Below are 16,205 nucleotides of genomic sequence, written 5' to 3' on the forward strand. Positions count from 1 at the left end.
TTTCAGTGTGTGGGGAAGGTGTTTCAGTGTGTGGGGAAGGGGTTTCAGTGTGTGGGGATGTGTTTCAGAGTGTTGGGAAGGGGTTTCAGTGTGTGCGGAAGGGTTTCACTGTGTGCGGAAGGCGTTTCAGTGTGTGGGGAAGGAGTTTCAGTGTGTGGGTAAGTTGTTTCAGTGTGTGTGGGGAAGGGGTTTCAGTGTGTGGGGATTTGTTTCATTGTGTAGGGAAGGGGCTTAAGTGTGTGGGGATGTGTCGCAATGTGTGGGGAAGGTGTTTCAGTGTGTGGGGAAGGTTTTCACTGTGTGCGGAAGGGGTTTCAGTGTGTGCGGACGGATTTTCAGTGTATGGGGAAGGTGTTTCAGTATTTGCGGAAGGTGTTTCAGTGTGTGGGGAAGGGGTTTCAGTGTGTGGGGAAGGGGTTTCAGTGTGTGCAGAAGGGACTTCAGTGTGTGGGGAAGGGGTTTCAGTGTGTGGGGAATGTTTTTCAGTGTGCAGAAGTGGTTTCAGTGTGTGGGGAATGTGTTTCAGTGTGTGGGGAAGGCTTTCACTGTGTGCGGAACAGGTTTCAGTGTGTGGGGAAGGGGTTTCAGTGTGTGGGGAAGGTGTTTCAGTGTGTGGGGTTGTGTTGCAGTTTGTGGGGAAGGAGTTTCAGTGTGTGGGGAATGTTTTTCAAGTGTGTTTGGAAGGGTTTCAGTGTGTGGGGAATGTGTTTCAGTGTGTGGTGAATGAGTATCAGTGTTTTGGGAAGGTTTACAGTGTGTGGGGAAGGGGTTTCAGCGTGTGGGGAATGTGTTTCAGTGTGTGGCGATGTGTTGCAGTGTGTGGGGATGGCGTTTCAGTGTGTGGGGAAGGTGTTTCAGTGTGTGGGGAAGGTGTTTCAGTGTGTGGCGAAGGGGTTTCATTGTGTGGGGAAGGTGTTTCTATGTGTGCAGAAGGGGTTTCAGTGTGTGGGGAAGGTGTTTCAGTGTGTGGGGAAGGGTTTCACTGTGTGCGGAACGGGTTTCAGTGTGTGGGGAAGGGGTTTCAGTGCATGGGGAAGGTGTTACAGTATGTGCGGAAGCAGCTTCAGTGTGTGGGGAAGTGGTTTCAGTGTGTGGGGAAGGTGTTTCAGTGTGTGCAGAAGGGATTTCAGTGTGTGGGGAAGGGCTTTCAGTGTGTGGGGAATGTGTTTCAGTGTGTTTGGAAGGGTTTCAGTGTTTGGGGAATGTGTTCCAATGTGTGGTGAATGTGTTTCAGTGTGTGGCGATGTGTTGCAGTGTGTGGGGATGGCGTTTCAGTGTGTGGGGAAGGTGTTTCAGTGTGTGGGGAAGGGGTTTCAGTGTTGGGGGAGTGTTTCCAGTGTGTAGGGAAGGTGCTACTGTGTGTGAGAGGTGTTTCAGTGTGTGGGGAAGGTGTTTCAGTGTGCGGGGAAGGGTTTCAGTGTGTGGGGAAGTTGTTTCAGTATGTGCGGAAGGGGTTTCAGTGTGTGGGGAAGATGTTTTGTTGCGTGGGGAAGGTATTTCAGTTTGTGGCGAAGGGGTTTCATTGTGTGGGGAAGGTGTTTCAGTGTGTGGGGAATGGGTTTCAGTGTGTGGGTAATGGGTTTCAGTGTGTGGGGATTGTGATTCTGTGTGTATGGAAGGGTTTCAGTGTGTGGGGAATGTGTTTCAGTGTGTGGTGAATGGGTCTCAGTGTTTGGGGAAGGGTTTCAGTATGTGGGGAAGGGTTTCAGTGTGTGGGGAAGGTGATTCAGTTTGTGGGGATGTGTTGCAGTTTGTGGGGAAGGGGTTTCAGTGTGTGGGGAAGAGTTTCAGTGTGGGGGGAAGGTGTTTCAGTGTGTGGGGAAGTGTTTCAGTGTGTGGGGAAGGTGTTTCAGTGTGTGTGGAGGGGGTTTCAGTGTGTGGGGAAGGTGTTTCAGTGTATGGGGAAGGTGTTTCAGTGTGTGGGGAAGGGGCTTCAGAGTGTGGGGATTGTGATTCTGTCTGTTTGGAAGGGTTTCAGTGTGTGGGGAATGTGTTTCACTGTGTGGTGAATGGGTTGCAGTGTTTGGGGAAGGGTTTCAGTGTGTGGCGAAGGGGTGTCAGTGTGTGGGGAAGGTGTTTCAGTGTGTGGGGAAGGTGATTCAGTTTGTGGGGATGTGTTGCAGTTTGTGGGGAAGGGGTTTCAGTGTGTGGGGAAGAGTTTCAGTGTGGGGGGAAGGTGTTTCAGTGTGTGGGGAAGTGTTTCAGTGTGTGGGGAAGGTGTTTCAGTGTGTGTGGAGGGGGTTTCAGTGTGTGGGGAAGGTGTTTCAGTGTATGGGGAAGGTGTTTCAGTGTGTGGGGAAGGGGCTTCAGAGTGTGGGGATTGTGATTCTCTCTGTTTGGAAGGGTTTCAGTGTGTGGGGAATGTGTTTCACTGTGTGGTGAATGGGTTGCAGTGTTTGGGGAAGGGTTTCAGTGTGTGGCGAAGGGGTGTCAGTGTGTGGGGAAGGTGTTTCAGTGTGTGGGGTTGTGTTGCAGTTTGTGGGGAAGGAGTTTCAGTGTGTGGGGAAGTGTTTCAGTGTGTGGGGAAGGTGGTTCAGTGTGTGGGGAAGTGTTTCAGTGTGTGGGGAAGGTGTTTCAGTGTGTGCGGAAGGGGTTTCAGTGTGTGGGGAAGGTGTTTCAGTGTATGGGGAAGGTGTTTCAGTGTGTGGGGAAGGGGCTTCAGTGTGTGGGGAAGTTGTTTCAGTTTGTGGGGAAGGTGTTACAGTGTGTGGGGAAGGGGTTTCAGTGTGTGGGGAAGGTGTTTCAGTGTGTGGGGAAGGTGTTCCAGTGTGTGGGGAAGGGGTTTCAGTGTGTGGGGATGTGTTTCAGTGTATTGGGAAGGGGTTTCAGTGTGTGCGGAAGGGTTTCACTGTGTGCGGAAGGGGTTTCAGTGTGTGGGGAAGTTGTTTTGTTGCGTGGGGAAGGTGTTTCAGTGTGTGGGGAAGTGGTTTCAGTGTGTGGGGAAGGTGTTTCAGTGTGTGGGGAAGGGGTTTCGGTGTGTGGGGATTGTGATTCTGTGTGTTTGGAAGGGTATCAGTGTGTGGGGAATGTGTTTCAGTGTGTGGTGAATGGGTCTCAGTGTTTGGGGAAGGGTTTCCGTGTGTGGGGAAGGGGTTTCAGTGTGTGGGGAAGTTGTTTCAGTATGTGCGGAAGGGGTTTCAGTGTGTGGGGAAGGTGTTTTGTTGCGTGGGGAAGGTGTTTCAGTGTGTGGGGAAGCGGTTTCAGTGTGTGGGGAAGGTGTTTCAGTGTGTGGGGAAGGGGTTTCAGTGTGTGGGGAATGGGTTTCAGTGTGTGGGGATTGTGATTCTGTGTGTTTGGAAGTGTTTCAGTGTGTGGGGAATGTGTTTCAGTGTGTGGTGAATGGGTCTCAGAGTTTGGGGAAGGGTTTCAGTGTGTGGGGAAGGGGTTTCAGTGTGTGGGGAAGGTGTTTCAGTGTGTGGGGATGTGTTGCAGTTTGTGGGGAAGGGGTTTCAGTGTGTGGGGAATTGTTTCAGTGTGTGGGGAAGGTGTTTCAGTGTGTGGGGAAGGGTTTCAGTGTGTGGGGAAGGTGTTTCAGTGTGTGCGGAAGGGGTTTCAGTGTGTGGGGAAGGTGTTTCAGTGTATGGCGAAGGTGTTTCAGTGAGTGGAGATGGGGCTTCATTGTGTGGGGAAGTTGTTTCAGTGTGTGGGGAAGGTGTTTCAGTGTGTGGGGAAGGTGTTTCAGTGTGTGTGGAAGGGGTTTCAGTGTGTGGGGAAGGGGTTTCAGTGTGTGGGGAAGGGGTTTCAGTGTGTGGGGATTGTGATTCTGTGTGTTTGGAGGGTTTCAGTGTGTGGGGAATGTGTTTCACTGTGTGGTGAATGGGTTTCAGTGTTTGGGGAAGGGTTTCAGTGCGTGGGGAAGGGGTTTCAGTGTGTGGGGAAGGTGTTTCAGTGTGTGGTGTTGTGTTGCAGTTTGTGGGGAAGGAGTTTCAGTGTGTGGGGAAGTGTTTCAGTGTGTGGGGAAGGTGGTTCAGTGTGTGGGGAAGGGTTTCAGTGAGTGGGGAATGTGTTTCAGTGTGTGCGGAAGGGATTTCAGTGTGTGGGAAAGGTGTTTCAGTGTATGGGGAAGGTGTTTCAGTGTGTGGGGAAGGGGCTTCAGTGTGTGGGGAAGTTGTTTCAGTGTGTGGGGAAGGTGTTTCAGTGTGTGGGGAAGGGGTTTCAGTGTGTGCGGAATGGGTTTCAGTGTGTGCGGAAGGGGTTTCAGTGTGTGGGGAAGGTGTTTCAGTGTTTGGGGAAGGTGTTTCATTGTGTGGGGAAGGGGTTCCAGTGTGTGGGGATGTGTTTCAGAGTGTTGGGAAGGGGTTTCAGTGTGTGCGGAAGGGTTTCACAGTGTGCGGAAGGCGTTTCAGAGTGTGGGGAAGGAGTTTCAGTGTGTGGGGAAGTTGTTTCAGTGTGTGTGGGGAAGGGGTTTCAGTGTGTGGGGATTTGTTTCATTGTGTAGGGAAGGGGTTTAAGTGTGCGGGGATGTGTCGCAATGTGTGGGGAAGGTGTTTCAGTGTGTGGGGATGGTTCTCACTGTGTGCGGAAGGGGTTTCAGTGTGTGCGGAAGGATTTTCAGTGTATGGGGAAGGTGTTTCAGTATGTGCGGCCGGTGTTTCAGTGTGTGGGGAAGGGGTTTCAGTGTGTGGGGAAGGTGTTTCAGTGTGTGCAGAAGGGATTTCAGTGTGTGGGGAAGGGGTTTCAGTGTGTGGGGAATGTGTTTCAGTGTGTTTGGAAGGGTTTCAGTGTGTGGGGAATGTGTTTCAGTGTGTGGTGAATGAGTATCAGTGTTTTGGGAAGGTTTACAGTGTGTGGGGATGGCATTTCAGTGTGTGGGGAAGGTGTTTCAGTGTAAGGGGAAGGGGTTTCAGTGATTGGGGGAGGGTTTCCTGTGTGTGGGGAAGGTGCTACTGTGTGTGCAGAAGGGCTTTCAGTGTGTGGGGAAGGGGTTTCAGTGTGTGGGGAATGTGTTTCAGTGTGTTTGGAAGGGTTTCAGTGTGTGGGGAATGTGTTTCAGTGTGTGCTGAATGGCTATCAGTGTTTTGGGAAGGTTTACAGTGTGTGGGGAAGGGGTTTCAGCGTGTGGGGAATGTGTTGCAGTGAGTGGGGATGGCGTTTCAGTGTGTGGGGAAGGTGTTTCAGTGTGTGGGGAAGGGGTTTCAGTGTGTGGGGAAGGGTTTCAGTGTGTGGTGAAGGTGTTTCAGTGTGTACGGAAGGGGCTTCAGTGTGTGGGGGAGGTGTTTTGTTGCGTGGGGAAGGTGTTTCAGTGTGTGGGGAAGGTGTTTCAGTGTGTGGGGAAGGTGTTTCAGTGTGTGCAGAAGGGATTTCTGTGTGTGGGGAAGGGGTTTCAGTGTGTAGGGAATGTGTTTCAGTGTGTTTGGAAGGGTTTCAGTGTGTGGGCAATTTGTTTCAGTGTGTGGTGAATGGGTATCAGTGTTTGGGGAAAGGGTTCAGTGTGTGGGGAAGGGGTTTCAGTGTGCGGCGAAGGTGTTTCTGTGAGTGTGGATGGGGTTTCAGTGTGTGGGGAAGGTGTTTCAGTGTGTGGTGAAGGGGATTCAGTGTGTGGGGAAGGGTTTCCAGTGTGTGGGGAAGGTGTTTCAGTGTGTGGGAAAGTGTTTCAGTGTGTGGGGAAGCTGTTTCAGTGTGTGGGGAAGGGTTTCATTGTGTGGGGAAGGTGTTTCAGTGTGTGGGGATATGTTGCACTGTGTGTGGATGGGGTTTCAGTGTGTGGGGAAGGGGATTCAGTGTGTGGGGAAGGGTTTCCAGTGTGTGGGGAAGGTGTTTCAGTGTGTGGGGAAGGTGTTTCAGTGTGTGGGGAAGCGGTTTCAGTGTGTGGGGAAGGGTTTCAGTGTTTGGGGAAGGTGTTTCAGTGTGTGTGGAATGGGTTTCAGTGTGTGGGGGAGGTGTTTCAGTGTGTGGGGAAGGTGTTTCAGTGTGCGGGGAAGGGGTTTCAGTGTGTGGGGAAACTGTTTCAGTGTGTGGGGAAGGTGTTTCAGTGATTGGGGAAGGTGTTTCAGTGTGTGGGGTAGGGTCCAGTGTGTGGGGAATGGGTTTCAGTGTGTGGGAAAGGTGTTTCAGTGTGTGGGGAAGGTTTTCACTGTGTGTGGAAGGGGTTTCAGTGTGTGGTGAAGGAGTTTCAGTGTATGGGGAAGGTGTTTCAGGATGTGCAGAAGGGGCTTCAGTGTGTGGGGAAGGGTTTTCAGTGTGTGGGGAAGGTGTTTCAGTGTGTGCAGAAGGGATTTCAGTGTGTGGGGAAGGGGTTTCAGTGTGTGGGGAATGTGTTTCAAGTGTGTTTGGAAGGGTTTCAGTGTGTGGGAATGTGTTTCAGTGTGCAGTGAATGAGTATCAGTGTTTTGGGAAGGTTTACAGTGTGTGGGGAAGGGGTTTCAGCGTGTGGGGAATGCGTTTCAGTGTGTGGCGATGTGTTGCAGTGTGTGGGGATGGCGTTTCAGTGTGTGGGGAAGGTGTTTCAGTGTGTGGGGAAGGGGTTTCATTGTGTGGGGGGGGTTTCCAGTGTGTGGGGAAGGTGCTACTGTGTGTGGGAGGTGTTTCAGTGTGTGGGGAAGGTGTTTCAGTGTGTGAGGAAGGGTTTCAGTGTGTGGGGAAGGTGTTGCAGTGTGTGCGGAAGGGGTTTCAGTGTGTGGGGAAGGTGTTTTGTAGCGTGGGGAAGGTGTTTCAGTGTGTGGGGAAGGGGTTTCATTGTGTGGGGAAGGTGTTTCTATGTGTGCAGAAGGGGTTTCAGTGTGTGGAGAAGGTGTTTCAGTGTGTGGGGAAGGGTTTGACTGTGTGCGGAACGGGTTTCAGTGTGTGGGGAAGCGGTTTCAGTGCATGGGGAAGGTGTTTCAGTATGTGCGGAAGCAGCTTCAGTGTGTGGGGAAGGGGTTTCAGTGTGTGGGGAAGGTGTTTCAGTGTGTGCAGAAGGGATTTCAGTGTGTGGGGAAGGGCTTTCAGTGTGTGGGGAATGTGTTTCAGTGTGTTTGGAAGGGTTTCAGTGTGTGGGGAATGTGTTTCAATGTGTGGTGAATGTGTTTCAGTGTGTGGCGATGTGTTGCAGTGTGTGGGGATGGCGTTTACGTGTATGGGGAATGTGTTTCAGTGTGTGGGGAAGGGGTTTCAGTGTTGGGGGAGTGTTTCCAGTGTGTGGGGAAGGTGCTACTGTGTGTGAGAGGTGTTTCAGTGTGTGGGGAAGGTGTTCCAGTGTGCGGGGAAGGGTTTCAGTGTGTGGGGAAGTTGTTTCAGTATGTGCGGAAGGGGTTTCAGTGTGTGGGGAAGGTGTTTTGTTGCGTGGGGAAGGTGTTTCAGTGTGTGGGGAAGGGGTTTCAGTGTGTGGGGAAGGTGTTTCAGTGTGTGGGGAAGGGGTTTCAGTGTGTGGGGAATGGGTTTCAGTGTGTGGGGATTGTGATTCTGTGTGTATGGAAGGGTTTCAGTGTGTGGGGAATGTGTTTCAGTGTGTGGTGAATGGGTCTCAGTGTTTGGGGAAGGGTTTCAGTGTGTGGGGAAGGGGTTTCAGTGTGTGGGGAAGGTGTTTCAGTGTGTGGGGAAGGGGTTTCAGTGTGTGGGGAGGGGTTTCAGTGTGTGGGGAAGGTGTTTCAGTGTGTGGGGATGTGTTGCAGTTTGTGGGGAAGGGGTTTCAGTGTGTGGGGAAGTGTTTCAGTGTGTGGGGAAGGTGTTTCAGTGTGTGGGGAAGGGTTTCAGTGTGTGGGGAAGGTGTTTCAGTGTGTGTGGAAGGGGTTTCAGTGTGTGTGGAAGGTGTTTCAGTGTATGGGGAAGGTGTTTCAGTGTGTGGGGAAGGGGCTTCAGTGTGTGGGGATTGTGATTCTGTCTGTTTGGAAGGGTTTCAGTGTGTGGGGAATGTGTTTCACTGTGTGCTACATGGGTTTCAGTGTTTGGGGAAGGGTTTCAGTGTGTGGGGAAGGGGTTTCCGTGTGTGGGGAAGGTGTTTCAGTGTGTGGGGTTGTGTTGCATTTTGTGGGGAAGGAGTTTCAGTGTGTGGGGAAGTGTTTCAGTGTGTGGGGAAGGTGGTTCAGTGTGTGGGGAAGGTGTTTCAGTGTGTGGGGAAGGTGTTTCAGTGTGTGCGGAAGGGGTTTCAGTGTGTGGGGAAGGTGTTTCAGTGTATGGGGAAGGTGTTTCAGTGTGTGGGGAAGGGGCTTCAGTGTGTGGAGAAGTTGTTTCAGTGTGTGGGGAATTGGTTTCAGTGTGTGGGGAAGGGGTTTCAGTGTGTGGGGAAGGTGTTTCAGTGTGTGGGGAAGGTGTTTCAGTGTGTGGGGAAGGGGTTTCAGTGTGTGGGGATGTGTTTCAGTGTGTTGGGAAGGGGTTTCAGTGTGTGCGGAAGGGTTTCACTGTGTGCGGAAGGGGTTTCAGTGTATGGGGATGGTGTTTCAGGATGTGCGGACGGGGCTTCAGTGTGTGGGGAAGGGTTTTCAGTGTGTGGGGAAGGTGTTTCAGTGTGTGCAGAAGGGATTTCAGTGTGTGGGGAAGGGGTTTCAGTGTGTGGGGAATGTGTTTCAAGTGTGTTTGGAAGGGTTTCAGTGTGTGGGGAATGTGTTTCAGTGTGCGGTGAATGAGTATCAGTGTTTTGGGAAGGTTTACAGTGTGTGGGGAAGGGGTTTCAGCGTGTGGGGAATGTGTTTCAGTGTGTGGCGATGTGTTGCAGTGTGTGGGGATGGCGTTTCAGTGTGTGGGGAAGGTGTTTCAGTGTGTGGGGAAGGGGTTTCATTGTGTGGGGTAGGGTTTCCAGTGTGTGGGGAAGGTGCTACTGTGTGTGGGAGGTGTTTCAGTGTGTGGGGAAGGTGTTTCAGTGTGTGGGGAAGGGTTTCAGTGTGTGGGGAAGGTGTTGCAGTGTGTGCGGAAGGGGTTTCAGTGTGTGGGGAAGGTGTTTTGTTGCGTGGGGAAGGTGTTTCAGTGTGTGGGGAAGGGGTTTCATTGTGTGGGGAAGGTGTTTCTATGTGTGCAGAAGGGGTTTCAGTGTGTGGGGAAGGTGTTTCAGTGTGTGGGGAAGGGTTTCACTGTGTGCGGAACGGGTTTCAGTGTGTGGGGAAGCGGTTTCAGTGCATGGGGAAGGTGTTTCAGTATGTGCGGAAGCAGCTTCAGTGTGTGGGGAAGGGGTTTCAGTGTGTGGGGAAGGTGTTTCAGTGTGTGCAGAAGGGATTTCAGTGTGTGGGGAAGGGCTTTCAGTGTGTGGGGAATGTGTTTCAGTGTGTTTGGAAGGGTTTCAGTGTGTGGGGAATGTGTTTCAATGTGTGGTGAATGTGTTTCAGTGTGTGGCGATGTGTTGCAGTGTGTGGGGATGGCGTTTCAGTGTATGGGGAATGTGTTTCAGTGTGTAGGGAAGGGGTTTCAGTGTTGGGGGAGTGTTTCCAGTGTGTGGGGAAGGTGCTACTGTGTGTGAGAGGTGTTTCAGTGTGTGGGGAAGGTGTTTCAGTGTGCGGGGAAGGGTTTCAGTGTGTGGGGAAGTTGTTTCAGTATGTGCGGAAGGGGTTTCAGTGTGTGGGGAAGGTGTTTTGTTGCGTGGGGAAAGTGTTTCAGTGTGTGGGGAAGGGGTTTCAGTGTGTGGGGAAGGTGTTTCAGTGTGTGGGGAAGGGGTTTCAGTGTGTGGGGAATGGGTTTCAGTGTGTGGGGAATGGGTTTCAGTGTGTGGGGATTGTGATTCTGTGTGTATGGAAGGGTTTCAGTGTGTGGGGAATGTGTTTCAGTGTGTGGTGAATGGGTCTCAGTGTTTGGGGAAGGGTTTCAGTGTGTGGGGAGGGGTTTCAGTGTGTGGGGAAGGTGTTTCAGTGTGTGGGGATGTGTTGCAGTTTGTGGGGAAGGGGTTTCAGTGTGTGGGGAAGTGTTTCAGTGTGTGGGGAAGGTGTTTCAGTGTGTGGGGAAGGGTTTCAGTGTGTGGGGAAGGTGTTTCAGTGTGTGTGGAAGGGGTTTCAGTGTGTGGGGAAGGTGTTTCAGTGTATGGGGAAGGTGTTTCAGTGTGTGGGGAAGGGGCTTCAGTGTGTGGGGATTGTGATTCTGTCTGTTTGGAAGGGTTTCAGTGTGTGGGGAATGTGTTTCACTGTGTGGTGAATGGGTTTCAGTGTTTGGGGAAGGGTTTCAGTGTGTGGGGAAGGGGTTTCAGTGTGTGGGGAAGGTGTTTCAGTGTGTGGGGTTGTGTTGCAGTTTGTGGGGAAGGAGTTTCAGTGTGTGGGGAAGTGTTTCAGTGTGTGGGGAAGGTGGTTCAGTGTGTGGGGAAGTGTTTCAGTGTGTGGGGAAGGTGTTTCAGTGTGTGCGGAAGGGGTTTCAGTGTGTGGGGAAGGTGTTTCAGTGTATGGGGAAGGTGTTTCAGTGTGTGGGGAAGGGGTTTCAGAGTGTGGGGAAGGTGTTTCAGTGTGTGGGGAAGGTGTTTCAGTGTGTGGGGAAGGTATTTCAGTGTGTGGGGTTGTGTTGCAGTTTGTGGGGAAGGAGTTTCAGTGTGTGGGGAAGTGTTTCAGTGTGTGGGGAAGGTGGATCAGTGTGTGGGGAAGTGTTTCAGTGTGTGGGGAAGGTGTTTCACTGTGTGCAGAAGGGGTTTCAGTGTGTGGGGAAGGTGTTTCAGTGCATGGGGAAGGTGTTTCAGTATGTGCGGAAGCAGCTTCAGTGTGTGGGGAAGGGGTTGCAGTGTGTGGGGAAGGTGTTTCAGTGTGTGCAGAAGGGATTTCAGTGTGTGGGGAAGGGCTTTCAGTGTGTGGGGAATGTGTTTCAGTGTGTTTGGAAGGGTTTCAGCGTGTGGGGAATGTGTTTCAGTGTGTGGCGATGTGTTGCAGTGTGTGGGGATGGCGTTTCATTGTATGGGGAATGTGTTTCAGTGTGTGGGGAAGGGGTTACAGTGTTGGGGGAGTGTTTCCAGTGTGTGGGGAAGGTGCTACTGTGTGTGAGAGGTGTTTCAGTGTGTGGGGAAGGTGTTTCAGTGTGCGGGGAAGTGTTTCACTGTGTGGGGAAGTTGTTTCAGTATGTGCGGAAGGGGTTTCAGTGTTGGGGGAGTGTTTCCAGTGTGTGGGGAAGGTGCTACTGTGTGTGAGAGGTGTTTCAGTGTGTGGGGAAGGTGTTTCAGTGTGCGGGGAAGGGTTTCAGTGTGTGGGGAAGTTGTTTCAGTATGTGCGGAAGGGGTTTCAGTGTGTGGGGAAGGTGTTTTGTTGCGTGGGGAAGGTGTTTCAGTGTGTGGGGAAGGGGTTTCAGTGTGTGGGGAAGGTGTTTCAGTGTGTGGGGAAGGGGTTTCAGTGTGTGGGGAATGGGTTTCAGTGTGTGGGGATTGTGATTCTGTGTGTATGGAAGGGTTTCAGTGTGTGGGGAATGTGTTTCAGTGTGTGGTGAATGGGTTTCAGTGTGTGGGGAGGGTTTTCAGTGTGTGGGGAAGGTGTTTCAGTGTGTGGGGATGTGTTGCAGTGTATGGGGAAGGGTTTCAGTGTGTGGGGAAGGTGTTTCAGTGTGTGTGGAAGGGGTTTCAGTGTGTGGGGAAGGTGTTTCAGTGTATGGGAAAGGTGTTTCAGTGTGTGGGGAAGGGGCTTCAGTGTGTGGGGAAGTTGTTTCAGTATGTGCGGAAGGGGTTTCAGTGTGTGGGGAAGGTGTTTTGTTGCGTGGGGAAGGTGTTTCAGTGTGTGGGGAAGCGGTTTCAGTGTGTGGGGAAGGTGTTTCAGTGTGTGGGGAAGGGGTTTCAGTGTGTGGGGAATGGGTTTCAGTGTGTGGGGATTGTGATTCTGTGTGTTTGGAAGGGTTTCAGCATGTGGGGAATGTGTTTCAGTGTGTGGTGAATGGGTCTCAGTGTTTGGGGAAGGGTTTCAGTCTGTGCGGAAGGGGTTTCAGTGTGTGGGGAAGGTGTTTCAGTGTGTGGGGATGTGTTGCAGTGTGTGGGGAAGCTGTTTCAGTGTGTGGGGAAGGGTTTCAGTGTGTGGGGAAGGTGTTTCAGTGTGTGCGGAAGGGTTTTCAGTGATTGGGGGAGGGTTTCCAGTGTGTGGGGAAGGTGCTACTGTGTGTGCAGAAGGGGTTTCAGTGTGTGGGGAATGTGTTTCAGTGTGTTTGGAAGGGTTTCAGTGTGTGGGGAATGTGTTTCAGTGTGTGCTGAATGGCTATCAGTGTTTTGGGAAGGTTTACAGTGTGTGGGGAAGGGGTTTCAGCGTGTGGGGAATGTGTTGCAGTGAGTGGGGATGGCGTTTCAGTGTGTGGGGTAGGTGTTTCAGTGTGTGGGGAAGGGGTTTCAGTGTGTGGGGAAGGTTTTCCAGTGTGTGGGGAAGGTGCAACAGTGAGTGGGAGGTGTTTCAGTGTGTGGGGAAGGTGTTTCAGTGTGTGGGGAAGGGTGTCAGTGTGTGGGGAAGGTGTTTCAGTGTGTACGGAAGGGGTTTCAGTGTGTGGGGGAAGTGTTTTGTTGCGTGGGGAAGGTGTTTCAGTGTGTGGGGAAGGTGTTTCAGTGTGTGGGGAAGGTGTTTCAGTGTGTGCAGAAGGGGTTTCTGTGTGTGGGGAAGGGGTTTCAGTGTGTAGGGAATGTGTTTCAGTGTGTTTGGAAGGGTTTCAGTGTGTGGGCAATTTGTTTCAGTGTGTGGTGCATGGGTATCAGTGTTTGTGGAACGGGTTCAGTGTGTGGGGAAGGGGTTTCAGTGTGTGGCGAAGGTATTTCTGTGTGTGGTGAAGGGGATTCAGTGTGTGGGGAAGGGTTTCCAGTGTGTTTGGAAGTGTTTCAGTGTGTGGGGAATGTGTTTCAATGTGTGGTGAATGTGTTTCAGTGTGTGGCGATGTGTTGCAGTGTGTGGGGATGGCGTTTCAGTGTATGGGAAATGTGTTTCAGTGTGTGGGGAAGGGGTTTCAGTGTTGGGGGAGTGTTTCTAGTGTGTGGGGAAGGTGCTACTGTGTGTGAGAGGTGTTTCAGTGTGTGGGGAAGGTGTTTCAGTGTGCGGGGAAGGGTTTCAGTGTGTGGGGAAGTTGTTTCAGTATGTGCGGAAGGGGTTTCAGTGTGTGGGGAAGGTGTTTTGTTGCGTGGGGAAGGTGTTTCAGTGTGTGGGGAAGGGGTTTCAGTGTGTGGGGAAGGTGTTTCAGTGTGTGGGGAAGGGGTTTCAGAGTGTGGGGAAGGTGTTTCAGTGTGTGGGGAAGGTGTTTCAGTGTGTGGGGAAGGTATTTCAGTGTGTGGGGTTGTGTTGCAGTTTGTGGGGAAGGAGTTTCAGTGTGTGGGGAAGTGTTTCAGTGTGTGGGGAAGGTGGATCAGTGTGTGGGGAAGTGTTTCAGTGTGTGGGGAAGGTGTTTCACTGTGTGCAGAAGGGGTTTCAGTGTGTGGGGAAGGTGTTTCAGTGCATGGGGAAGGTGTTTCAGTATGTGCGGAAGCAGCTTCAGTGTGTGGGGAAGGGGTTGCAGTGTGTGGGGAAGGTGTTTCAGTGTGTGCAGAAGGGATTTCAGTGTGTGGGGAAGGGCTTTCAGTGTGTGGGGAATGTGTTTCAGTGTGTTTGGAAGGGTTTCAGCGTGTGGGGAATGTGTTTCAGTGTGTGGCGATGTGTTGCAGTGTGTGGGGATGGCGTTTCATTGTATGGGGAATGTGTTTCAGTGTGTGGGGAAGGGGTTACAGTGTTGGGGGAGTGTTTCCAGTGTGTGGGGAAGGTGCTACTGTGTGTGAGAGGTGTTTCAGTGTGTGGGGAAGGTGTTTCAGTGTGCGGGGAAGTGTTTCACTGTGTGGGGAAGTTGTTTCAGTATGTGCGGAAGGGGTTTCAGTGTTGGGGGAGTGTTTCCAGTGTGTGGGGAAGGTGCTACTGTGTGTGAGAGGTGTTTCAGTGTGTGGGGAAGGTGTTTCAGTGTGCGGGGAAGGGTTTCAGTGTGTGGGGAAGTTGTTTCAGTATGTGCGGAAGGGGTTTCAGTGTGTGGGGAAGGTGTTTTGTTGCGTGGGGAAGGTGTTTCAGTGTGTGAGGAAGGGGTTTCAGTGTGTGGGGAAGGTGTTTCAGTGTGTGGGGAAGGGGTTTCAGTGTGTGGGGAATGGGTTTCAGTGTGTGGGGATTGTGATTCTGTGTGTATGGAAGGGTTTCAGTGTGTGGGGAATGTGTTTCAGTGTGTGGTGAATGGGTTTCAGTGTGTGGGGAGGGTTTTCAGTGTGTGGGGAAGGTGTTTCAGTGTGTGGGGATGTGTTGCAGTGTATGGGGAAGGGTTTCAGTGTGTGGGGAAGGTGTTTCAGTGTGTGTGGAAGGGGTTTCAGTGTGTGGGGAAGGTGTTTCAGTGTATGGGAAAGGTGTTTCAGTGTGTGGGGAAGGGGCTTCAGTGTGTGGGGAAGTTGTTTCAGTATGTGCGGAAGGGGTTTCAGTGTGTGGGGAAGGTGTTTTGTTGCGTGGGGAAGGTGTTTCAGTGTGTGGGGAAGCGGTTTCAGTGTGTGGGGAAGGTGTTTCAGTGTGTGGGGAAGGGGTTTCAGTGTGTGGGGAATGGGTTTCAGTGTGTGGGCATTGTGATTCTGTGTGTTTGGAAGGGTTTCAGCATGTGGGGAATGTGTTTCAGTGTGTGGTGAATGGGTCTCAGTGTTTGGGGAAGGGTTTCAGTCTGTGCGGAAGGGGTTTCAGTGTGTGGGGAAGGTGTTTCAGTGTGTGGGGATGTGTTGCAGTGTGTGGGGAAGGTGTTTCAGTGTGTGGGGAAGGGTTTCAGTGTGTGGGGAAGGTGTTTCAGTGTGTGCGGAAGGGTTTTCAGTGATTGGGGGAGGGTTTCCAGTGTGTGGGGAAGGTGCTACTGTGTGTGCAGAAGGGGTTTCAGTGTGTGGGGAATGTGTTTCAGTGTGTTTGGAAGGGTTTCAGTGTGTGGGGAATGTGTTTCAGTGTGTGCTGAATGGCTATCAGTGTTTTGGGAAGGTTTACAGTGTGTGGGGAAGGGGTTTCAGCGTGTGGGGAATGTGTTGCAGTGAGTGGGGATGGCGTTTCAGTGTGTGGGGTAGGTGTTTCAGTGTGTGGGGAAGGGGTTTCAGTGTGTGGGGAAGGTTTCCAGTGTGTGGGGAAGGTGCAACAGTGAGTGGGAGGTGTTTCAGTGTGTGGGGAAGGTGTTTCAGTGTGTGGGGAAGGGTGTCAGTGTGTGGGGAAGGTGTTTCAGTGTGTACGGAAGGGGTTTCAGTGTGTGGGGGAAGTGTTTTGTTGCGTGGGGAAGGTGTTTCAGTGTGTGGGGAAGGTGTTTCAGTGTGTGGGGAAGGTGTTTCAGTGTGTGCAGAAGGGGTTTCTGTGTGTGGGGAAGGGGTTTCAGTGTGTAGGGAATGTGTTTCAGTGTGTTTGGAAGGGTTTCAGTGTGTGGGCAATTTGTTTCAGTGTGTGGTGCATGGGTATCAGTGTTTGGGGAACGGGTTCAGTGTGTGGGGAAGGGGTTTCAGTGTGTGGCGAAGGTATTTCTGTGTGTGGTGAAGGGGATTCAGTGTGTGGGGAAGGGTTTCCAGTGTGTTTGGAAGTGTTTCAGTGTGTGGGGAATGTGTTTCAATGTGTGGTGAATGTGTTTCAGTGTGTGGCGATGTGTTGCAGTGTGTGGGGATGGCGTTTCAGTGTATGGGAAATGTGTTTCAGTGTGTGGGGAAGGGGTTTCAGTGTTGGGGGAGTGTTTCTAGTGTGTGGGGAAGGTGCTACTGTGTGTGAGAGGTGTTTCAGTGTGTGGGGAAGGTGTTTCAGTGTGCGGGGAAGGGTTTCAGTGTGTGGGGAAGTTGTTTCAGTATGTGCGGAAGGGGTTTCAGTGTGTGGGGAAGGTGTTTTGTTGCGTGGGGAAGGTGTTTCAGTGTGTGGGGAAGGGGGTTCAGTGTGTGGGGAAGGTGTTTCAGTGTGTGGGGAAGGGGTTTCAGTGTGTGGGGAATGGGTTTCAGTGTGTGGGGATTGTGATTCTGTGTGTATGGAAGGGTTTCAGTGTGTGGGGAATGTGTTTCAGTGTGTGGTGAATGGGTCTCAGTGTTTGGGGAAGGGTTTCAGTGTGTGGGGAGGGGTTTCAGTGTGTGGGGAAGGTGTTTCAGTGTGTGGGGATGTGTTGCAGTTTGTGGGGAAGGGGTTTCAGTGTGTGGGGAAGTGTTTCAATGTGTGGGGAAGGTGTTTCAGTGTGTGGGGAAGGGTTTCAGTGTGTGGGGAAGGTGTTTCAGTGTGTGTGGAAGGGGTTTCAGTGTGTGGGGAAGGTGTTTCAGTGTATGGGGAAGGTGTTTCAGTGTGTGGGGAAGGAGCTTCAGTGTGTGGGGATTGTGATTCTGTCTGTTTGGAAGGGTTTCAGTGTGTGGGGAATGTGTTTCACTGTGTGGTGAATGGGTTTCAGTGTTTGGG

Source organism: Heterodontus francisci, chromosome 6, assembly GCF_036365525.1.
Source record: "Heterodontus francisci isolate sHetFra1 chromosome 6, sHetFra1.hap1, whole genome shotgun sequence".
Taxonomy (NCBI): Eukaryota; Metazoa; Chordata; class Chondrichthyes; order Heterodontiformes; family Heterodontidae; genus Heterodontus; species Heterodontus francisci.